At 47.8% G+C, this 24,303-nt stretch overlaps 1 protein-coding gene across 1 annotated transcript in view; it reads left to right on the top strand.

Annotated features, from left to right (window-relative positions):
* The window catches only part of PHLPP1 (PH domain and leucine rich repeat protein phosphatase 1), a 588,343-nt gene that overhangs the window by 207,995 nt on the left and 356,045 nt on the right, over positions 1-24,303 (top strand). The gene's annotated exons all lie outside the window — the stretch shown is intronic.

The following is a 24,303-nucleotide window of genomic DNA, read 5'->3' as shown; positions in this document are numbered from 1 at the left end:
AACTAATTAGTTTGCGTGCATCTGAGATCCGCAACCAAATTTGAGCAATCTAAATAGAATCTAGGGGATAGTGGGGATAGTATCTTGCAAGAAGTGACTTGTAATGCTTCCTAGGATAGACAGTCTGAGTGACACAAGCCTGGACTAACTGCAAGATACAAGCTGTGTGGTCTGAATATTTGGTCAAAATTTTTTTCTCCCAGGGCTGGGGTCTCACTCAGCTTTGACAGTAGAAGATCACAAGCCACGGAGCGAATATTTCAATTTCTTCAATGGCTTGGTTGGATAGGAAACCCTCTCAAGAGTTGTCTGGTGCTGCCTCAGACACTCACTTATCTAGGAATTTTCTTTGACACTCTGGAAGGCCGAGTATTTTTGCCTCAGAACAGAATTGTCAAACTTCAGGATCAGATAGTCTATTCTTTGCAAGCCAGAGCCATGTGCGAGAGATTATCTTCAAGTCTTAGGATCCATGGCAGCGACAATTGAGGTAGTTCCTTGGACCAGAGCATATATGAGGCCTCTCCAGAAGTCCCTCTTATGCCGTTGGTCTCTGCAGACAGATTCTCTGATTGTCAAACTGATTCTCAGGACTCAAGAGCGAGGGAGTCTCTGCTGTTGGCTTCAGACACAAAATCTGGCCAAGGGAGTTCATTTAGACCCTCCTCAGTGGGTCATAGTGACACTCAATACCAGTCTCGGGCTGGAGAGCTCACTGTCTGGGACACATTGCTCAGGGCCTTTGGTCCCAGGAGGAAATGTCCTACTTGATCAATCTTTTCAAAACAAGAGCAATTCGTCTGGTCCTAGAGACATTCTGTCATCTACTCACAGACCCTTGCGAGTTCTCGCAGACAATGAGACGTCAGTGGCGTATGTCAGTCATCAAGGAGGAACAAGAAGTCATCATTTAGAGCAGGAGGCAGCTCTTCTCATGTCTTGGGTGGAGTTTCATCTCTCTGACCTGTCAGCCTCTCATGTGGCAGGGGCATTGAATGTTCAGGCGGCCTTCCTCAGTCGTCACACTATAGACATGGGAGAATGGGAGTTAAGTGCAACAGCTTTTCAGACTATTCTCAGTCAATGGGGATTACTAGTTATGGATCTGATGGCTATAGTGCACAATTTCAAGGTGCCTCGATTTTTCAGTCATCTGAAAGATCTCAGAGCAGAGGGAATAGATACTCTTTTTCAGACGCGTCCGTCAGACCTTCTTTGTGTGTTTCCTCTGTGGCCCCTCTTAGGGCGGCTCATTCAAAGGATCCAGAGACACTCAGGTCTGGTAATTCTCGTAGCGCCAAATTGGTCTAGCAGACCTTGGTATGTCGATATCGTGCGTCTCACAGTTGACTCTCCGGACCTTCTAAGGGCAGATAGTTCATCCATGTCAGTCTCAATTTTGTCTTATGGCTTTGCTCTTGAAAGGGCGTGGTTAACTAAGAGGTTATTCCTCTGTCAGTTACGATGCTTCGTTCATGACGTCGGTCAACTTCTCTGAATTACATTTGCGCTTGGTGTGCCAATTGATCTATTTCTCCATTTCGTGCATTGGTGGTCCAAATCTTAGATTTTTTTACAGGAAGGTTTTGATAAAGGCTTGGCAATTGATTCTCTTAAGGTGCAGATTGCTACATTGTCTTGTCTTGTAGAATCAAAGGCAAGTCTTTGACTAGTCATCCAGATGTTGTTTGTTTCCTACAAGGTACGGGGTTACTTCTGTCTAGAGCGATTTTGAAGCTCTATATTGAAGCTTTCAGCCCTGACTAGGCCGCCTTTTGAACCTTTGGCGGCCTGCTCTCTGAAAGATTTGACGCTTAAAGTGGTGTGTTTAGTTACCATTGCCTCGGCTAGGCGAGTGCCAGAGTTACAGGCGTTTTCCATAGCATCCCACAGATCAATCCAGAGACTTGTGGGTTGTCCCTCTACCAGCAGGTGGAGATAGAGAGAACTTCAGAGGTTTACTATATGTGGTCATGTTCAGTCACCATAACTTCAGTATTCTCTATCTAGCAGGTGGCCTTTCAGCCTGAAGGCTACAGGTTCAAGGCTGGTTTTATCCATCCTATTAGAAACTGTGGGCTCATCTAGGTTTCCAATGGGGCATACTTTATTTCATTCTCTTACTGCTTGCCTGGCCAAGCAGTTCTTGCATGATTAGAACAGTTATCAGAAGTCTACTGTACTAAAGATTGCCCTTCTCTCTCTCTCTTTGCACACTGATACTGGCCACACCTTTGCATACTAGCCTCAGCTACCCCGGTATCTGCAGTGTACCCAGTACCTCTAATTGCTTCTATGGTATTTTGGCATTTTTTCATGGTATGGGGTACATAAATTTTATGAGGAGTGGTCCAGGAGCTACTTCAGTGTAGAGGTAGCTTAATAGTTGTTGCAATCAGCTGAGAGTAAGCACAGAGCTCTAGGGGTGCTGCTTCATGACCCACTGCAGCTTGCTATCTGTAGTCTGCAATGGTGCAACAGCCATATTCTGCTATGCATCTGGCTCTGGTTCTCAGCCACACTTGTTAGCTCCAATGCGCAGCAGTTATAGTGCACAGTCACATCAGCCAATTCTTGTCCCTACCTGCAAGAAGTTAGCACTGGCTTAGGCATCAGACCATTGATGTGGCTTCCAAGTCACATTTGGCAACCTGCCTTTTGGAAGTAATCTTGGGACTGGAGAAGATCTAGGGCAGTTGGGTAAACACTTGAGGGACTTCCAAGTCTTGGAGATTGCCAAGGGACGAGTTTAAGGATGATTTTTAATCCTCTTGGCTTTGTCGGGCCAGGAAAACCACTTTCAGGGTTTCCACTTCCACTATGACAAACCACCTGGCTGCTGGTAGAATGAGCTCTTTCAACTCCAGGTCTACCTATGCCTGTTGCATCTTTCAATGATGGAGTCTCAGTTCACTCCTCAGGCAGGACTCCTGTATTGGTTTCAGGAGCAGTGGACCAAGACTACCTCAGCTCAGATGTGTCTTAGTTTTTCTATCACACATTTACAACCTGGACTTCACTACAGATTTTTCTTGGAGTCTACATTCAAGCTCATACACTGTCAGGCAGTTCATGCCACCTTGCTAACATTTCTTCCTTTAGGCACAGTCAAGTCTATCCCCAGTTGCAATTGGGGAATGGGAAGTTGTTCCCTTTGCTTTGTAGTTCCAACCAGGGAGCTTCCTTCCAGCTGAGTTTGGACGTCATAAGAGTCTAGGGTGTTTACCGTTCAACTTTTCACAATGGGAACCTTGCAGTGTGTAATAGTTCTGTCTGGTGGGGAGAATTTCTATCCTCCCTGTACCTCAAGGAAACATACTTTCTTACTTTCATATTCCCAGTGCTCCTTGTTGCAGAGGGATCTTAGCGATTTATGACCATGTCATTCAGCCTTTTCACATTGCCAAAGACATTTTTGCAAGGTCATGGAGGTAGTGGCAGCTTTCCTTCATGAGGATAGATTGCAGGTTCATCCATATCCTCGTGACTGGCTGATTTGTGGCTCTCTCTATCAAGAGACTGCAAATTTCATCCGGATACCTACTCATCTTCAGTCCTTAGGATTGGTAATCAGTGTCACCAAGAGTCAGTCGTTTCCAGCACAAATCTTGGCTTATCAGGGAGTGCTGTTCCAGATAGGCTTGGGAAATCCTTTCCTCCTTTTGCTCCTCAGCAACAGATGTCAACCCAAGCCAGGTTTTACTTCCCCTACCATGTCCAGGATATGGGAATAGGTTCAAGTTATGGGCACAAGGTTCTCTTTCTTGGACATTCCCCCTTGGGCCTGATTCCATATCAGACCACTTAAGGGGTTCCTTCTCTGCTTTGGTCCCCATCTCTATGGTTCCCTTCAAGCCAACTTAGTCTCAATGGGTGATTTCAACACAGCTTTCTGCTGATATTTCAGAAGTTCTGTCTCCCTGGAGGTGGCTCTCTGCAGCTTGTAGGCGCTAGGGTGTGCCATAGCTGGCGGCAACAGATTTTGGATTCCTTCCAGAAGGCAGGCAGTCGACTGCCTCCTCACTTGCCAAATGTAGAGTCGAGATCAGCTTAGTTGCCAGTTTTCTTCTATGATTTGTTTTGGGTGTCAAATAAGCAGACATTTTTGGTGATCACAGCCTGTCATTTGATGTAGTTGTGCTGCTGGGTGGTGAATGCAGCTTCTAACAGCGGCTGGTTCAGCTCCCTTTTCGGGGCAGCTATCGTTTCAGGACTCCATGAAGTTGGTGGAAGATCTGGGTGACTTATAGACTCGGCGTCTTCCTGAGAACATCTACAAGTTCTTTTCGGTCGGGTCAGGCTCGCCCTTATCTTTATGACCCCAGGACTATCGTCCTGGGCAGCCTAGTTTTCGTTAGCAATCCAGTCCAGGCAGGTTCTCAGAACTCCCAACTTCATCTGTTTGAGATCCTCTGGATTTCTGCTAGTGACTGGTGCACACAGTCCTGTCTTTTCTGCAAACGGTGGTTTCTGCCTTCCATCCCATTCCACCTTTTTCTCTTCCTGCTTCTTGGATGTTCACCATATACTCCTGTACTATTTGGAAGAGACCAGCGAGTTCCGTTGGTTAACTCTTTGCTTCTTGCTTTGCTTGGGACCATAGGAAGGTAATACCCTTTCCAAAGCCATGCTGGCTCGCCATTTTTAGATTGGCAGATGTGGGCATAGCAGTTTTGATGTCAGAAGGAGCAGACCTTTTGTAGAAAAGGCGTCAGTGGGAAGCTGAAGAGCTGTTCCACATAAGCGCCATTTTATTCAAAATCCTTTTAGGGGAGCAGCTGCTCCCCTTGCACCCCACCTAGCTATGCCTCTGCATAGTTTGCATATCGCCCACTTGATCTGCTGTCCTTCCCTTACCAGACTTTGCAGGCTTGGCATGGCACTGCTAGGCATTCCAGATTTGACATGGCAGCGCATGTAACTGCAGCCTGTAGAACATTTCTCCAGTCTGCTGGATTGCTTTGGTACATCCCACAAGTCTCTAGATTGATCTGTGGGATGCTATGGAAGGTAAAATTAGTCCTTACCTGATAATTTTCTTTCCATTAGTCCCAACAGATCAATCCAGAGGCCCACCCTTTGTTGTTCTGGGTTGATTGTTTTTTTCTAGTTGCCTCAGTTTCATCAGATTCCTTCATTTGATTTTTGGCTAATAAAAATAAAAAAGGGCAAAACAAATCAAAACATAAAGGAAACTTTCTGTTACCCTCCCACAGGAGCTTATATGGGCTTATATGGGCTTTATGCAGGCAGGAGAGGACTTCCTCTTTCGTCTTCCACTGCTTTGGTATCGACAATACTGAAGTTATGGTGACGGCACATGACCACATATAGTAAACCTCTGAAGTTCTCTCTATCTCCACCTGCTGGTAGAGGGACATAACCCACAAGTCTTTGGATTGATCTGTTGGGACTAATGGAAAGAAAATTATCAGGTAAGGACTAATTTTACCTTCCTGTATGTCTCCTTATTTGGAGTTTTCTAAGGAACGAGTAATTTTGTGCCCTGTTCCTTCATTCTTCCTAAGATTTTGTCCAGGTTTCATTTGACCCAGTCAGTAGTTTTACCGGTACTAGGGTCATCTTCCGGATCAGAAGAACAGAGGAGTTTGTGGAAACTTGACGTCAAGAGAGTCCTTAAGTATTTGCAAACTACGGAGGATTTCAGACAGATTGCTTTAAATGTTTGTTCTAGTTTGAGGACCATGTTACATGCCATGTTTAAGCCCAAAGGTGAAGCCTAAGGGTGGTTGGAAAAATTGTTACTTACTTTACTTGTTTTAGACTGCGTTGGGTCCTACTGATCTGCATATCTAGAATTTTGAAAGATGGAAATGAGGAAATGTTTTGGATGTTGTTGTTTACTTTTGCAATGTGTGTATGGATGCCTGTGTGCATATGATGATGTTGAATAACTGTCTGACTGGCTATGGCATCATTACAGGGCATACTTTTAAATACCTAGTAGGGTATATATGCTAATCTCAACTTTGTTAAATGTTTCAGACATCCATCTACTTGCTCTCATGATACTGAATTCTATTATTCTGTCTCGCTGTATTTTCAAATGTAAGCCACATGTAACCTGAGTTTGCTTGGAATAATGTGGGATATAAATGTAAAAAAAAAAAAAAATCCTTTATCCTCCACATTTTAAGTCACTGCCTGTCCTGCTGGATGGTGATGGCATTCAAAGAAAGCAAGTTTGGTCCAGTGAAGACTAACTCAAAATAACCTGTTACTTAGCCAGGCTCTAGTATTACCATATTGAAAATGTGACCATATCATGCCTTTGTGGTTAGGTTCCACTAAAAAGTTAAATGATTGATTGACTTTCTTGAAAGGATTATGGGGCTCATTTTCAAAGCACGCACTTATGAAGTTACATAGGTTTGTTACATTTGTATTATTTTGACTTATAAAACCATTTGTCCCTGAAACATGCTCAAAACTAATCCATTTGTATGTCTAAAATGTCAATTTCTACAAAACAGATGAGGTGAAGGTGTGATTCCATGTGTCCCAATGAAAGAGTTCAATTTTACTTCCATTAATTACAATATGGTTATAACACTAGGCTTTTCAAGGCAGATTAGAACAACAGTTAAGATAAACCTGTCAGGAAATAGGATATCCTTACTTAAATTTGCTGTATTCCATAGAACAGTGTAGAAAAATGAGCACAAAATAGTTTATTACTGCTGTTTCTACCAGCTACAGTAATTTTATAAGCTGTTTGTGATATTCAATTTTATTTCCTGATATATAGATATGGGAAGCTTTCAAATTAAAAAAGCTGTCAATTTTAAAACAAAACTTTTATCTATCTTTTTAAGGCACTGCCTATCCAACTGGAACAGATTTAGACTTCTACAGATGGACTACACATAGGCAGTTCATTATTTCTAATAACCTTTTGCTATTGTTTTGGGTGAACTAAAGTGCTGGCAAGTGTCACTTACAGGATTCAACCCACATAAGGGGCTAGATAGGCTAATGTCGTCGCCTGTCTCAATCTAACTTCCTTGGTTCAGATAATGGGAGGCTTTCTAGATAACAGAGTAGATGGAGAGCCAACTTGGTAATAAGTTTGTCCAGATAATAGATTCAGGGCCCAGATACATGGATAAGTTTCTAGTTGTTGGCTGTTTGGGTGAAGTATGGTGTGTATTTTTCTGGCCCAGCATCTATTTTTTCATCTGGGCTTTCAGCTCAGTCTGAATCGGCTCTGTTTGTCTTCATAAGCCACCTTTGCCAGCTATCTTTTTTTCTCGCTCACTTTTTATAGCAACAATGCTCAGGTGGGGTCCACAGACACACTCCTCTGAAACCCAGTATAGGGGTTGAGAGTTTCAGGTTAGGTCTTCTGTTCACAAGTCCTCTATTGACAATGCACAACACTGCCATTCAGCTGCTGGGCCGGCCACAACACTGTGTCTGTAAGAAACATAGCAAAGCAGTTGACTTTGGCTTTAACTGTTTGCGGTTTGAGAGGCAATTATATAATTGAATTAAAACACATTGTCCATATTTTATCTGCATACCTAGCCTACAGTTAAGTCATTTTGTCTGGCAGTGATGATATAGGTTCCATTCATTTTGTCTTTCTGAGGGAAAATAAAACTAAGATATTAAAAGTTGGTCAGAAAAACAACAAAGAGACCGGCTCCGCCAATTGAAAGAAGGTTATCTCCACCTGAGAGTCTTTCTTTTTCCTCCTTTGTTTGGGAAATGTCTAAGGACATTCTCTTCCCCATGGAGGTTGTGGATGAGCCCAGGGCCGAGATGCTCGAGGTCTTGGATTATCCTTCTCCACCTACAGAGGTTGCAACGGCTCCCTTGCATAACACACTCAGGGAAGTTCTTATGTGAAACTGGTCATTCCCTCTCTCTAATCCAGTGGTTCCCAAAAAAGCTGAGTCCCAATACAGAGTCCACAGAGAGTCGGTGATGGTGAAGTCTCAGCTACCTCACGATTCTATGGTGGTGGACTCTGCTCTCAGAAGAGCCAAGGGTACTAGAGACTATGCCTTGGCGACCTCAGGCAGAGAGTCTAGGACCTTGGACTCTTTTGGGAGGAAAACGTATCAGGCCGCTATGCTCGCTGCCAAGATCCAAACTTACCAGCTCTACACGAGCATCCACTTGCGGAACTTGGTGAGGCAACTGTCCAGTTTAGTCAGAGTGCTTCCTCCAGAGCTCGCAGATCCTTTTCACCAGGTGGTCAGACAGCAGAAGGCGTGTCATAAATTTCTGGCCAGGGGTACTTACGACACTTTTGATGTTGCATCCCGAGTAGCTGCTCAAGGTATAGTGATGCACAGACTCTCATGGCTGCGTGTCTCTGACCTGGATCATAAGATCCAGCAGTGAATGGCGGATGTTCCTTGCCGGGGGAGGGGGGGGGGAATAACCTTTTTGGCAAAAAAGTAGATGGTCGATCATATCAAAAAGCACCACAATGCTATGGATTCTCTCTCCCACCGGGCGTCTTCTGCTACCACCTCCTCATATAGGAGGTTTTTTTGGAGGGAAGAGGGGTGCTCCCTATTCCTACAATAGGTGTAGGTACACTCCTTCTTCTCGGCAGCCTGTTCAGGTTCAGTCCCAGCACGCTCATTCCCGTCAACGGCGTGCAACTAAGGCCCCTGTGGCTTCCCAGCAAAAGCAAGGGACGGACTTTTGACTGGATCCAGTGCAGCATAGCCTTAGAAAAAGTGTCCATGCTGGACGGCTTGCCAGTCGGAGGGAGGTTGATATTTTTTCACCAGAGGTGGCCTCTTATAACTCCGACCGGTGGGTTCTTCAAATAGTCTGGTCAGGATACACTCTCAATCTGGAATCCACGCCTCCAAATTGTCCACCGGGAGTTCATTCTTACCATTCCCAGCACAAGCAGGTACTTTCAGAGGAACTCTCCGCCCTTCTAAAGGCCAGAGCAGTCGAACCCGTTCCACCAGGGGAAGAAGGGCTCGGATTCTATTCCAGGTACTTTCTAGTGCAAAAGAAAACAGGGGGGATGCGTCCCATCCTAGACCTAAGGGCCCTGAACAAATTCCTAGTCCGAGAAAAGTTCAGGATGGTTTCCCTCGGCACCCTTCTTCCCATGATTCAGCAAAACGATTGGCTATGCTCTCTGGACTTAAAGGATACCTATACCCACATCTCAATACTCCCAGCTCACAGGAAGTATCTTCGGTTTTGGCTGGGGAATCAGCACTTCCTTGTCATCAAGCAGATGAAGCCATTACGTATGGGTTGTGTCCATCAACCAGCAGGGGGAGATAGAGAGCACTCTTTTCACAGTGCCTCATGGCCAGCCAGCTCCACTGCCTCTTCAGTATTCTCTATCTCCCCAAGCAGGGTGGTTGCAGCTTCTTCGAGCTCCATCAAAAATCTGCCTGGGGGTGGCTCCTGGCTTGCCAGTTGTTAGCCGGGGTGTTAGAGGCTATAGCAGCTTCACTTTGAAGGCACATAGGTTAGCCCTTTCCCTGCCTTACCCATGCCCCCGTGGATGTGGACATATTAGCTTGCTTTTCCCTGTCCTTTCCCACTCAGTGGATGCAGGCACATTGGTTCGCCTTTCCCTGTCTTTCCCACTCATTTGAGCCTCCGGAGTTCTTATTACCTCTGCTTTCCTCATAGCGTTTAAAAAAAAAAAAAAAATATGGAACAGAGGTTTTCCTTTGATTCTTCTGTGGGACCGAAGCTGTGATACTGGGTCCGGTGAGGTAAGAGTGTTTTCTAACTCCTCCGGGGTGGGCCCGCGATAGGGGCGTTTTTGGCGCGAAACCGCCATTTTGAATTTTCCCGCCGCAGAAAATGTAAAGCGCTGTTCCCGGTGTGGCAAGCGCAAATCAGCAGCAGGGCTCTGTAAATCATGCTGTACAGGTGTAAGAGCCGGCCTGAGCATGGCGAGCAATGATTCTTCCCGCTCAGAGCTGGCAGCGGACGCCATTTTGAATTCACTGCATGGCGCGGCCTCCGTAGAGACGGAGAGGGGGGGGGGACAACCTCGAATTGAGGCTATTCAGGGAGCGGCTAGCCCCGGATGGGATCTGGGTGCCCAGGGCGAGTTTTTCTCCTCTGACTTTGTGTTTTTGTTGCATAAAGCATACATGCTGAAAAGAGCTTTCCCTCAAGGGTTGTCTGAGGCCCCTTCTATTGTCTCCCCCCCCCCCCCCCCCCCCCGCCACCCGGTGGATTCTGGCCTGGGACTGCCCGCTGAGGCTATTTTCCCTGATAATTGGCATAAAGAAAAGCGTAGAAGGGCTAATTCCCCTTCAGATTGTGGTGTACCCCCCCCCCCCCCCCCCCCCTGTGGTCGGGCTGTGAGGATTCGGAGAGTTCTGGCAGGCCTTCGTGGTCTGAGGAGCCAGAGTCAGGTGCAGAATTACCACAGGATCTGGATGATCCCTGCGCGGTGAGGATTTCCCACCGTGATGAGCTGCCAGCGCTTATTTCAGATGCCCTACAGGTCCTTTCTATTGAAGAGCCTGACAGTGGCACAGCCTCCTCTGAATCCTAGGATGGCTAGTACCAAAAAGCCTGCTCGAGCCTTTCCTTTGCATGACTCCATCCAAGAGCTTATTTCCGCTCAGTGGGCTGACCCCGAGGGACCTTTGAAAGTTTCCAGGGCTATGGAGCAATTATACCCTCTGCATGAGGAACATTTGGCTCGCTTTGCAATGCCTAAAGTAGATGCCTTAGTCACTGCGGTGACAAAGAGAACTACCCTCCCTGTGGAAGGAGGAGTTGCCCTGAAGGATATACAAGACCGTAGGCTGGAAGCAGCACTTAAACGGTCCTTTGAAATTGCAGGTCTTACTGTTCGGGCGTCTGCATGGAGTTGTTATGCTGCTAGAGCCTGCCTGGCATGGTTGCAACAGGCAGTGGAACAGCCCGGAGATGGAGTGGAGTCCTTCTGGGATGTGGCTCTGCGGCTGGAGTCGGCCTTGTCCTTTTTGGCTGATGCCCTTTATGATATTGTCAGAGCTTCGGCTAAACAAATGGCAGTAGCAGTGGCGGCTCGCTGTCTTATTTGGCTACAACATTGGGCAGCGGACATGGCCTCTAAGCAAAGGTTGGTGAAGTTGCCCTGTCAAGGCCTTCTCCTATTTGGTGAGGAGTTGAAAAAAAAATTGTTAAAGGTCTGGGAGATCCTAAACCCCAGCGCTTGCCCGAAGATAGGCCAAGGCCTTCCTCCAAGGGCCAGGCGGTCCACTCCTCTTATAGACCTCGCTTCCATGAAGCTAGAAGGTACCGCCCGGGGCGTTCTGCTGGGTTCACTTCTCGTGCCCGTTTTTCAGCAGAGGAACTCCTTTCGCTCGGACAAGCGTTCCGCAGCCACCGGCTCTAGGCCTGGAGTTCATGGGCGACCCTCTCAATGATGGTGCGCCGGCCCCCTCCTCGCTTCCTGTCATCGGAAGACGTCTTTCCCTCTGTGCCGAGGAGCGAGCCAATATTTCCTCAGATCAGTGGGTTCTGGACCTGATCAGAGATGGCTACAGAATAGAATTCAACGCCCCAGAAGAGACGTGCTTGTGGAGTCCCGATGCGGTTCTGCCGCCAAACGGGCGGCAGTAGAGGAGACTTTGCAAGGTCTGATTCAGTTAGGGGCCGTGTCCCCGGTACCTCCCGCCGAACACAGCTACGGCCGATACTCCATTTACTTTGTGGTGCCGCGAAAAGGTGGGTCTTTTCGCCCTATTCTGGACTTAAAAGAATTAAACAAGTCCCTGAGAGTGCGGCATTTCCACATGGAAACCCTGCACTCCGTCATTGCTGCGGTACAGCCAGGAGAGTTTCTCATGTCTCTAGACCTGAAAGAAGCTTACTTGCACATACCAATTTGGCCCCCGCACCAGAAGTTTCTGAGGTTTGCGGTGTTGGGAAAACATTTCCAGTTCCGGGCCTTGCCTTTTGGCCTCGCCACAGCTCCCCGAACCTTTTCGAAGGTAATGGTGGTAGTAGCTGCTTTTCTCAGGCGAGACGGTATCAGGGTTCACCCGTACCTAGACGACTGGCTCATCAGAGCAGACTCTGTAACAGAGAGCTATCAAGCTACAGCCAGAGTGGTCTCAGTACTTCAGTCTCTAGGCTGGGTCGTCAATATGGCCAAAAGTCACCTGACCCCCTCGCAATCTCTAGAATATTTGGGGGCCAGGTTCGACACAGACTCTGGCTATGTATACCTACCCGAGCTAAGGCGGTGCAAGCTTCAGAATCAGGTCCGTCTGCTCCTGAGGATGCCCCGTCCAGCTGCTGGGATCGATGACAGCCACATTGGAAGTGGTGCCCTGGGCGAGAGCGCACCTGAGACCTCTACAGTATTCCCTACTTCAAAGATGGTCTCCAGTTTCTCAGGATTATCAATGCAGACTTTCTTGGCTCCCTGCGACCCGACTCATCATGCTGCGGCGAGGAATGCTGCTGGCGCTCCACAATTGGTGTCTAGTAGTGATAGATGCCAGCCTGAAGGGCTGGGGCGCACATTGCAAGGGGAAGCATGCCCAGGGTCTATGGACATCCGAGGAGTCGGAGTGGTCCATCAACCGCTTGGAGTTGATAGCGGTGTTTCAGGCACTTCTGGCCTTTCAAGTGACCCTGGAAGGATTGGCTCAGAGTGATGTTGGACAACACGACAGCAGTGGCCTACATAAATCGACAAGGCAGCACTCAGTGCAGAGCACTGGCCGTGCAGGCCGAACAGATTTGCCACTGGGCTGAGCTGCATCTTCAGTTTCTGTCGGCAGCTCACATTGCAGGTCAGAGCAACGTGCAAGCCGATTATCTAAGCAGGCATCTGATCAATCCAGCAGAATTGGAACTAGCAGATGAAGTATTCCTGCAGATATGTGCCAAATGGGGCAAGCCCATGATGGATCTTATGGCGACAAGTTCAAATGCCAAAGTCCCGTGCTTCTTCAGCAGACGGAGAGATCCTCGCTCGGCAGAGTTGGATGCCTTGGCTCAGCCCTGGCCTCCGGGCCTACTGTATGTGTTCCCTCTGTGGCCCTTGATAGGGTGCGTGCTCCTGTGGATTCGGCTGCACCCAGAAGTGGTCCTCATCGCCCTGGATTGGCCCAGGAGGCCTTGGTATGAGGACCTCCGACAGATGCTAGTGGAGGCTCCCCTTCCTTTACCTCTGGTACCAAACCTGATGTCACAGGGCCCGGTAGCCATGGAGGACGCCTTCCGCTTTGGTCTTATGGCATGGTGATTGAGAGGGCGCAATTGAGGGACAAAGGCTATTCAAACACAGTCATTTCCATTCTCATTCTCCTGCAGGCCCGCAAGTGTTCCACTTCCGTGGCTTATGCCAGGATTTGGTGCCAGTTTGAGTCTTGGTGTGCTTCAAAAGCAATCACACCCATGCGGGCTCCTGTCTCGCTGATTCTGGACTTTTTGCAGGATGGTGTACAAAAAGGCTTGGCCTATAATTCCCTGCGGGTGCAAGTGGCAGCGTTGGCCTCCCTTCGTGGTAAGGTTGAAGGCGTGTCTTTAGCTGCTCATCCAGATGTGGCATGGTTTCTTAGTGGGGTGCTTCGGTTCCAGCCTTCCGTGCGAGCACCCTGTCCAGCTTGGAACCTGGGGCTAGTTTTGAAGGCCCTGCAGGCTTCTCCTTTTGAGCCGCTTTGGCAAGCATCGGAGAAAGATTTGACACTAAAGTCCGTTTTTCTTGTGGCCATTACTTCGGCAAGACGGGTGTCAGAGCTCCAGGCGCTGTCCTGTAGAGACCCATTTCTGCAATTCTCAGAGTCCGGGGTCACGGTTCGGACCGTGCCTTCCTTCATGCCTAAGGTGGTTTCAGCGTGTCACCTAAACCAGCCTATTTTCTTGCCCTCCTTTGATAAGGAGGAGTTTCCAGAATCTTTTGGGCAGTTGAACCTGTTAGATGTGCGCAGTACTCTGCTGCAGTATCTGTGAGTTACTATCTCTTTCAGGATCTATGATTATCTGTTTGTTTTGCTATCAGGTCCTCGCAGAGGGTCTCCAGCGTCTAAAGCCACTATTGCCCGCTGGGTCAAAGAAACTATCTTTTCAGCTTATCTGCTTGCCGGCCGGTCTCCGCCTGTAGCCTTTAAGGCGCATTCTACCAGAGCGATTTCTTCCTCTTGGGCTGAAACTGGAGCACTCTCTCGTCAAGAGATATGCAGTGCAGCAACATGGGCTTCTAAGCTCTCTTTTGCCCGACATTACAGGCTGGATGTGGCTGCTAGGAGGGATGTTGTTTTGGAGCACAAGTGCTAGCGCGTGGTGTGACCTGTTCCCACCCTATATAGGGATTGCTTTGTTACATCCCATACGTAATGGCTTCATCTGCTTGATGACAAGGAAGGGAAAATTAGGTTCTTACCTTGGTAATTTTCTTTCCTTTAGTCATTGGAGATAAAGCCATGAGCCCTCCCTGTATGATTGTCTGTATGCTGTGAATCTGTTTCAGGTTCTGTTCTTGTTTCCTGAAGTTCCTTCCTTGGGAGAAAGTTGGAAAACAGTCTTCAGGATTCATGTTCACTTATAGGAGGATGAGTCCATTCCCTCCAGTTTATGTTTTGGAGGATGAGTTTATTCCCTCCAGGAGGTTGCGTCCTCCAGTTATACAATAAGGAGGACGAGTTTGTTCCCTCCAGGAGGATGTGTTCATTCCCTCCTTTTGAGTTCATGCCCTTGTTAAGGGGCCATCGTTCGCTGTGAGGAAAGTTCATGTTATTCCCATTGCGGTTTGCCATACTGCTTTGGAAGCTTCAAATGCTGAAGAGGCAGTGGAGCTGGCTGGCCATGAGGCACTGTGAAAAGTTGAGTGCTATCTCCCCATGCTTGTTGATGGACACAACCCATACGTAATGGCTTCATCTGCTATGACTTAAAGGAAAGAAAATTACCAAGATAAGAACCTAATTTTCCCTTTCCGTACTGTGTACTGCCCTTTGGTCTCGCGTCTGCGCCCAGGGTCTTCACAAAGTGCCTGGCAGTTGTCACAGCATCGCTATGCAGACTGGGAGTGCATGTGTTCTCTCATCTCGACGATTGGCTGGTGAAGAGCACTTCGGAGGCAGGCGTCTACGGTCCATGCGGATGACTATTTGGGTGCTAGAGCTACTGGGGTTCGTGATCCATTATCCCAAGTCCAATCTTGTCCCGGTTCAATAATTTTAGTTCATTGGAGCTCTGTTGGATACACGGACGTCTCGAGCTTATCTTCTCCAGGCAAGGGCAGACAATCTCCTAGCCCTAGTGACCTTAGCTTGAGCGTCTCAACAGATCACAGCTCGGCAGATGTTGAGACTTTTAGGACATATGGCCTCCACAGTTCAAGTTACTCCCATGGCACGCCTACATATGAGGTCAGCTCAGTGGACCCTAGCTTCCCAGTGGTGCCAGGCCACAGGGGACCTAGAGGATGAGATTCATCTCTCCACCGACTTTTCCCTTCAGTAGTGGACCATTCAATCCAATTTGACCTTGGGACGTCCATCCCAAATTCCTCAGCCACAAAAAGTGCTGATGATGGATGCATCCCTCCTGGGGTGGGGAGCTCATGTAGATGGACTTCACACTCAAGGAGCTTGCTCCTTTCAGGAAGAAGGTCTTCAGATCAACCTCCTGGAATTACGAGCGATCTGGAACACTCTCAAGGCTTTCAGAGATCGGCTGTCCAATCAAATCATTCTGATTCAGACAGACAATCAGGTTGCTATGTATTACACCAACAAGAATGGGGGCACCGGATCTCGCCCTCTGTGTGAGGAAGCCGTCCAGATGTGGCTTTGGGCGCACAGTCACGGCATATTTCTCCAAGCCACCTATTTGGCAGGCGTAAACAGTCTGGCCGACCGCTTGAACAGGATCATGCAACCTCACGAGTGGTCACTAAATATGGGCTTTGTCCACAAGACACGAGCATGGGGCACCCCCTCGGTGGATCTTTTTGCCACTCAGATCAATCACAAGGTCCTTCAATTCTGTTGCAGACTTCAGGCCCACGACAGACTAGCATCAGATGCCTTTCTCCTGCATTGGGGGACAGGCCTTCTGTATACGTATCCTCCCATACCTCTAGTAGGGATTACTTTGCTGTAACTCAAGCAAGACCGCGGACCAATGATCCTGGTTGCTCCCTTCTGGCCTCATCAAATCTGGTTCTCTCTTCTTCTGGAGTTGTTCTCCGAAGAACCGTGGATATTGGCGTGTTTTCCGACCCTCATCACCCAGAACGCGGGGTCACTTCTACATCCCAATCTCCGGTCTCTGGCTCTCACTGCCTGGATGTTGAGAGCTTAAAAATTGCCTCTTTAGGTCTGTCGTAGAGTGTCTCTCAAGTCTTGCTTGCTTCCAGGAAAGATTCCTTGAAAAAGTTATTCTTTCAAATGGAGGAGATTTGCCATCTGGTGTGACAGCAAGGCCCTAGATCCTTTTTCTTGTCCTACACGGACCCTGCTTGAATACCTTCTACACTTATCAGAGTCTGGTCTCAAGACCAACTTTTTAAGAGTTCACCTTAGTGCAATCAGTGCTTATCAACGTGTAGAGGGTAAGCCTATGTCTGGACAGCCTTTAGTTGTTCGCTTCATGAGTGGTTTGCTTTTGTCAAAGCCCCCTGTCAAACTTCCTCCAGTGTCATGGGATCTCAACGTCGTTCTCACCCAGCTGATGAAAGGTCCTTTTGAGCCACTGAATTCATGCCACCTGGACCTGGAAGGTCATTTTCTTGGTGGCTGTTACTTTAGCTTGTAGAGTCAGTGAGCTCCAAGCCCTGGTAGTGCATGCACCTGATATCAAGTTTCATAATAACAGAGTAGTCCTCCGCACTCACCCTAAGTTCTTGCCGAAGATGGTGTCGGAGTTCCATCTGAACCAGTCAGTTGTCTTGCCAACATTCTTTCCTCGTCCTCATACCCGCCCTGGGTTGCACACCTTGGACTGTAAGAGAGTGTTGGCCTTTTACATGGAGCGGACAAAGCCCTACAGACAGTCCGCCCAGTTGTTTGTTTCTTTTGATCCCAACAGGAGGGTAGTTGCCATCGGAAAGCGCACAATCTTTAATTGGCTGGCGGATTGCATATCCTTCACTTATGCCCAAGCTGGGCTGACTCTAGAGGGCCATGTCACAGCTGATAATTTCAGAGCCATGGCTGCGTCAGTGGCTCACTTGAAGTCATCTTCTATTGAAGAGATTTGCAAGGCTGCAACGTGGTCATCAGTCTACACATTCACATCTCACTACTGCCTTCAGCAACATAACCGACGCGACAGTCAGTTTGGGCAGTCGGTGCTGCAGAATCTATTTGGGGTTTAGAATCCAACTCCACCCTCCTAGGCCCATTTCTGTTTTGTTCCAGGCTGCACTCTCACTTGTGTTTCTTTTCAGGTCAATCTCTGTTGTCCTCGCTGTTGTGAGGCCAAATTGACCAATGTTCATTGTTTTGAGTGAGCCTGGGGGCTAGGGATACCCCAATTTTGAGAACAAGCAGCCTGCATGTCCTCGGAGAAAATGACGATACATACCTGTAGCAGGTATTCTCAGAGGACAGCAGGCTGATTGTTCTCACAAACCCACCCTCCTCCCCTTTGGAGTGCTTTCAGTTCTCTTTTTTTTCTTTTAATTCAACTGAGGAGGGCACACTCGAGTCGCGGGCGGGAAGCCGTTCTCGCATGTGCGGTGTGTTCAGCCCGCGCGACGCAGCGTTCTGGAAGGCTTTTTCTTTTTGCTATGCAAATTTTGCCAGTCTCCTGGGCCATTGCAGATGACGACCCAATCGTGAGAACAATCAGCCTGCTGTCCTTGGAGAATACCTGCTTCAGGTATGTATCTTCACTTTCCTGCCTCACCACATGGCGAGGCTGAAGCACCAACGCTCCCTTGGGGCCTGATTCATGTACGATTCCGGCAGTTCCAAGTTCAGGCCTTTCAGAAGTTGTGACGGGAACTGGTTAGATCGCTCCCAATTTTTTCAAATTTGGTATTCCTTATTGTCCAGACAGGCCCAGGAAGGCTGATGGGTTGTGCTCGCCTTCCAGCAGGTGAAGACTGAGAACACTGAAACTTGAGGGCCAATAGGAATCGAGATCAGCTCTCCAAATCTCAGTATTCTTAGTCTTCAGCAGGTGACAGCTGTGGTGAGCCCTTCAGTCTCTTTCTTTCTTTATTTAAAAAAAAAAAAAAAAAAAGCTAGTTACTACTTTTTTGTTTCTCTGTGCACAATTGGGATTTTTGTTGCTGGCAGAGGCTATAACCCGGGGGGGGGGGGGGGGGGGGGTGGTTCTTTTGCCTTAGGGGTGTAAACTGGGGTGCCTGGGCCCCTCCCCCCTTAACTCTCCCAGAGCTGCTGTTTATTTTCATCTCTTGTCAGCCTCCACCCCTTCGAGGGAAGGGTGTTGCAGTGCTGTGGGAATCAGTCACGTTTTAAAAGCTAATGTTAGCTTTCTCTGCTTGAGCACAGTAAAAAAAAAAAAAAAATCACAAAAGACCAGCGCTTCTTTATTTTACCTTTTGTCTGTGCTCTGAGGAGTCTGTTTCTTTAAAACGCTGCTGGGAACTATGGCTGAAAAGTTAGAGATGTTCTGTTTGTCAGTGGTGTGGGCTTACTGCTGCGGGTGTTTGCAAGATTTGTACCGCTCAAGATCCGACGGTACCACTGTTATCTTCACCACCAGGACCGCAGTCTTTGCCCTCTGCAGCGGTTCCAGGCGCTGGGACTTAGCTGGCGGTTAGCAGCACTTCAGAGCCAGTTTCGGCGGGACCGTCTGCCATTTTAGATAATGTGTTTGGTACGACTCACGCTGCAGGGAAACCCGCTCGTCAGACAGTTTGTTTCAGCTGATTTGGAAAGTGCTCAGGGAGGAGTTCCTGAAGGGGGATTCCCTCCCAAATTCGTTTTGGCCATGTATAAAGCCTTTTTACTTAAGCAGTGTTCTCCTTCTATTCTACCAGCAGAAGAGGTTTCTGACTCTCTTCTTTCTACAAAAAAAGAGAGAGAATATCCTGGGAGGACCAGGAAGACAACATAGACATGCATTCACAGCATTTTATTCCAGAACTAGAGGACTTGGAAATGCACAGAGAAGATTTAGAAGGTGAGCAGAGTGGTTCTTCGCTTGTTCAGGACCCCCCTCTGGGGGAGGATCCTTCTGTGGCAAGGGTCTTCCATAAGGAAGATTTGCAGGATCTTATTGCATTAGTATCTACCACTTTAAATTTTGATGACGTCCCAGAGGTTACGGAAAAGCGCAAGGTTGGTCCTTTAGTTAAGGGGGGTCCGTAAGTCAGGTAGATCTTTTCCTATTTATCAGGACATCCAAGATGTTGTCCAAACCCAGTGGGATACCCTGGATGCTTCTTTCAGGTTAGCACGTTCTATGATTCATCTTTACCCACTTCCTGAAAAGGATAAAGAATGGCTTAAACCTCCAGTAGTTGATGCAGTAGAGTCTGCAGTTACCAAGAAAAATACTGTGCCTGTGGATGGAGGAACAGCTCTCCGAGATCCTTAAGACTGCCGAATTGAAACTCTTTTAAAGCATTGCTTTGATGTCTTGGGTTTGGCAGTACAAGTGGCCATTTCTGGACCTTTGGTAGCCCGGGCAAGTTTCCGATGGTCCGAAAGAGTATTGGATAGAGACTCAGATGATTGCTCCTTGTTGGATCAAGAAGTAGCTAAAATTGAGATGGGTTTCTCCTTTTTATTAGATGCCCTTTATGATTTACTGTGGGCATCAGCTAAATCCATTGCTTTAGGTGTAGCGGCACGTCAGACCCTGTGGTTTCGAGGCTGGTCAGTGGATGCAGCTTCAAAGTCCAAATTGAGCAAGTTTCCTTTTAGAGGTTCTTTTCTCTTTGGGGATGAATTAGATAAGTTGGTCAACAGTTTGGGAGAAAGTTCCTCGTCTTTCTGAAGATCGTCCAAAGCCTTTCAGTCAAGGAGGATTGTCTTTTTGGGGTCGAGGAAGAGACTTTAAGCGTTATCGTTTTGGCCGAGGAGCTACTTTCCAGAGGTCTTGTTTCTATCAATGTACTGTTCACCTTCTAGTTTCCTTGCCTCTGATCTTCCCTCTTCTGATCACCATCTTATAACTTTCACACTTAAATCTCCTCCCTCCCAGTCCCGTCCTATCTTATCTAATTTATCTAGGAATCTTCACGATATTGACCCTTCATCTCTATCCTCCCATGTTTCAAACCTCCTCTCTACTGTGGCACCATCCACGTCTGTCAACGAGGCTGTTTCTTCTTACAACAATACTCTATCCTCTGCCTTAGACACTCTTGCACCTTTGATGACCCGCCCTGTAAGGCGTACAAAACCCCAACCTTGGCTGACTTCTAATATCCGCTACCTACGTTCCTGTACCCGCTCCGCCGAACGCCTCTGGCGGAAATCTCGGGCCCTTGCTGATTTCTTACACTTTAAGTTCATGCTGACCTCCTTCCAATCTGCTCTTTTACGTGCCAAACAGGATTATTATATCCAACTGACCAACTCTCTTGGCTCTAATCCTCAACTTCTCTTCTCCACATTGAACTCTCTCCTCAAGGTGCCCCCTCCCCCAACTCCCCCTTCATTATCTCCTCAGACCCTTGCTGAATTCTTTCACAACAAGGTTCAAAAGATAAACCTTGCTTTCTCTACCTCACCACCTCTCCCTCCACTAGTCCGTTCCCCTCTCTCTCCTTCCCCTCATTCCCTTTCCTCCTTTCCTGAAGTTACTATTGAGGAAACTACACTTCTCCTTTCTTCCTCAAAATGTACCACCTGTTCCTCTGATCCCATTCCCACCCACCTTCTTAATGCCATCTCTCCTGCTCTTATTCCTTTTATCTGTCACATTCTCAACCTCTCACTTTCCACTGCGACTATCCCTGCTGCCTTTAAACATGCTGTGGTCACACCTCTCCTTAAGAAGCCTTCACTTGACCCTACTTGTCCCTCTAATTACCGACCCATCTCCCTCCTTCCTTTTCTCTCCAAATTACTTGAGCGTGCTGTTCACCGCCGCTGCCTTGATTTTCTTTCCTCACATGCTATTCTTGGCCCACTACAATCTGGTTTTCGCCCTCTCCACTCAACCGAAACTGCGCTTACTAAAGTCTCCAATGACCTATTACTGGCTAAATCCAGAGGTCAATATTCCATCCTCATTCTTCTTGATCTTTCCGCTGCTTTTGACACTGTCGATCACAGCATACTTCTCGATACCCTGTCCTCACTTGGATTCCAGGGCTCTGTCCTTTCCTGGTTCTCTTCCTACCTCTCCCTCCGCACTTTTAGTGTTCACTCTGGTGGATCCTCTTCTACTTCTATTCCTCTGCCTGTCGGCGTACCTCAGGGTTCTGTTCTTGGTCCCCTCCTCTTTTTTATCTACACTTCTTCCCTTGGTTCATTAATCTCATCCCATGGCTTTTCCTACCATCTCTATGCTGATGACTCCCAAATCTACCTTTCTACCCCTGATATCTCACCTTGCATCCAAACCAAAGTTTCAGCGTGCTTGTCTGACATTGCTGTCTGGATGTCTCAACGCCACCTGAAATTAAATATGACCAAAACCGAGCTTCTCATTTTCCCCCCCAAACCCACCTCCCCGCTCCCCCCGTTTTCTATTTCTGTTGATGGCTCTCTCATTCTCCCTGTCTCCTCAGCTCGAAACCTTGGGGTCATCTTTGACTCTTCTCTCTCCTTCTCTGCTCATATCCAGCAGATTGCCAAGACCTGTCGTTTCTTTCTTTACAACATCCGTAAAATGCGCCCCTTTCTTTCTGAGCACTCTACCAAAACCCTCATCCACACCCTTGTCACCTCTCGTTTAGACTACTGCAATCTGCTTCTTGCTGGCCTCCCACTTAGTCACCTCTCCCCTCTCCAGTCGGTTCAAAACTCTGCTGCCCGTCTCATCTTCCGCCAGGGTCGCTTTACTCATACTACCCCTCTCCTCAAGACCCTTCACTGGCTCCCTATCCGTTTTCGCATCCTGTTCAAACTTCTTCTACTAACCTATAAATGTACTCACTCTGCTGCTCCCCAGTATCTCTCCACACTCGTCCATCCCTACACCCCTTCCCGTGCACTCCGCTCCATGGATAAATCCTTCTTATCTGTTCCCTTCTCCACTACTGCCAACTCCAGACTTCGCGCCTTTTGTCTCGCTGCACCCTACACCTGGAATAAACTTCCTGAGCCCCTACGTCTTGCCCCATTCTTGGCCACCTTTAAATCTAGACTGAAAGCCCACCTCTTTAACATTGCTTTTGACTCGTAACCACTTGCCTCCACCTACCCTCCTCTCTTCCTTCCCGTTCACATGAATTGATTTGATTTGCTTACTTTATTTATTTTTTGTCTATTAGATTGTAAGCTCTTTGAGCAGGGACTGTCTTCTATGTTTGTGCAGTGCTGCGTATGCTTTGTAGCGCTATAAAAATGCTAAATAGTAGTAGTAGCAGTACTCAGTCCTTTCGTGGGAGACGGCGTGAGGTCGAGATGGGGGTTTTTTCCTCCCCAGCTCAAAGTTGTTCGACCAATGAAGGTGTTCGGGCCCAACCTCCTGTTCCGATAGGTTCCAGGTTAACAATTTTTTTTAGAGGTGGGACCAGATAACGTCGGACCAGTGGGTTCTCGAAATTATTCTGGACGGGTATGCGCTAGAGTTCGCTCGTCCTCTTCCGGACACTTATTTAGAGTCTCCTTGTCGTTCCCCTGGGAAGATGCTAGCAGTCTGAGAAACTTTAATAAGATTGATTACCTTAAGGGCAATTTGCCCAGTTCCAGATCTTGAGCGTGGCACAGGCAGATACTCCATTTACTTTGTGGTCTCAAAGAAAGAGGGTTCCTTTCGGCCCATTCTAGATCTCAAACGGGTCAATCAAGCACTCCGAGTATTGCCTTTCTGCATGGAAACCTTAAGGTCGGTTATTGTAGCGGTTCACTCAGGGGAATATCTCACAGCCCTAGACCTGACAGAAGCCAATCTGCATATTCCCATAAGAGCAGCATGCCAGCGTTTTCTACGTTTTGCTGTCCTTGGTCTACATTTTCAGTTTTGTGCAATGCCCTTCGGTTTGGTAACAGCTCCAAGGACATTCACCAAGGTTATGGTAGTAGTAGTTGCTGTGCTTCGCAAGCAAGGAATTCTAGTTCATCCTTACCTAGACAACTGGTTAATTCATGCAAAATCACTTCAAGAGAGTCGCAACGTTACTGCACAGGTAGTACAGTTTTTTTAGTCCTTAGGCAGGGTGATCAATCCTCTCAAGAGTCGTTTACTCCCATCTCAGACCTTGGAATATTTGGGAGTCCTGTTCAACACTTTGAAAGTTCGTGTCTTTCTTACTCTGCCACCCATAGTCAAGCTGCAGACACAAGTCAGACATCTCCTAGACTGTTCACCTCCATGTGCTTGGGATTATATGCAAGATCTAGGGTCTATGGCGGAGGCTATAGACACAGTTCAGTGGGCCAGAGCTCTCATGCGCAGTCTCCAAAGGTCTCTTCTTTCCCGGTGGTCTCACTTGGATTTGTTAGAGGTCAGTCTTCCTCTTCCCCTGGTAGTTCGTAGAGATCTTCGGTGGTGGCTCAACAGCGCCAACTTGTCCAACCCTCCTTGTTGGACCGAAGCTTCCACGGATGCAACTCTCTCAGGTTGGGGAGCCCATTGTTTGAATCAACCAGCTCAGGGCCACTGGTCCATGGAAGAGGCCTCTGTTCCCATCAATCTATTGGAAACCAGGGCGATTCGTCTGGTGTTGCTTCACTTTTCCACTCTTTGACAGGGCAAAGCCATCAGACAATGCTACAGCGGTGGCTTATGTTAATCGTCAGGGAGGAACAAGAAGTCAAGCTCTTGCGCGGGAGACAGCGATTCTTCTTTCATGGGCAGAGTGTCATCTCGAAGAACTCTCAGCGTCACATGTTGCAGGAGTACTCAATATTCAAGCGGACTTCCTCAGTTGCCAGATGTTGGATCCGGGGGAATGATCTCTGTCCAGAGACATTTCAACTGATAGTTCACCGGTGGGGTGTTCCAGTGATGGATTTGATAGCGACTCCTCGCAGTTCCAAAGTTCCAGACTTCTTCAGTCGCAGAAAGGAACAGACCTCAGAAGGACTTGATGCTCTTCTCCGTCCATGGCCATTAGGACTTCTGTATGTGTGTTTCCTTCCTGGCCTCTGATAGGCAGGGTTGTTCAAAGAATAAAGCGGCACGCAGGTCCAGTGATCCTGGTAACTCCAGATTGGCCAAGACGTCCATGGTATGTGTATCTCCGTCGACTACTTGTAGCTCCCGGGCTCCGTCTCCCAGACTTGA

The sequence above is a fragment of the Microcaecilia unicolor genome, chromosome 1 (assembly GCF_901765095.1).
Source record: "Microcaecilia unicolor chromosome 1, aMicUni1.1, whole genome shotgun sequence".
NCBI lineage: Eukaryota > Metazoa > Chordata > Amphibia > Gymnophiona > Siphonopidae > Microcaecilia > Microcaecilia unicolor.
The sequence above is the reverse complement of the archived record's forward strand: the minus strand, read 5'-3'. Positions and strand labels throughout refer to the sequence as shown.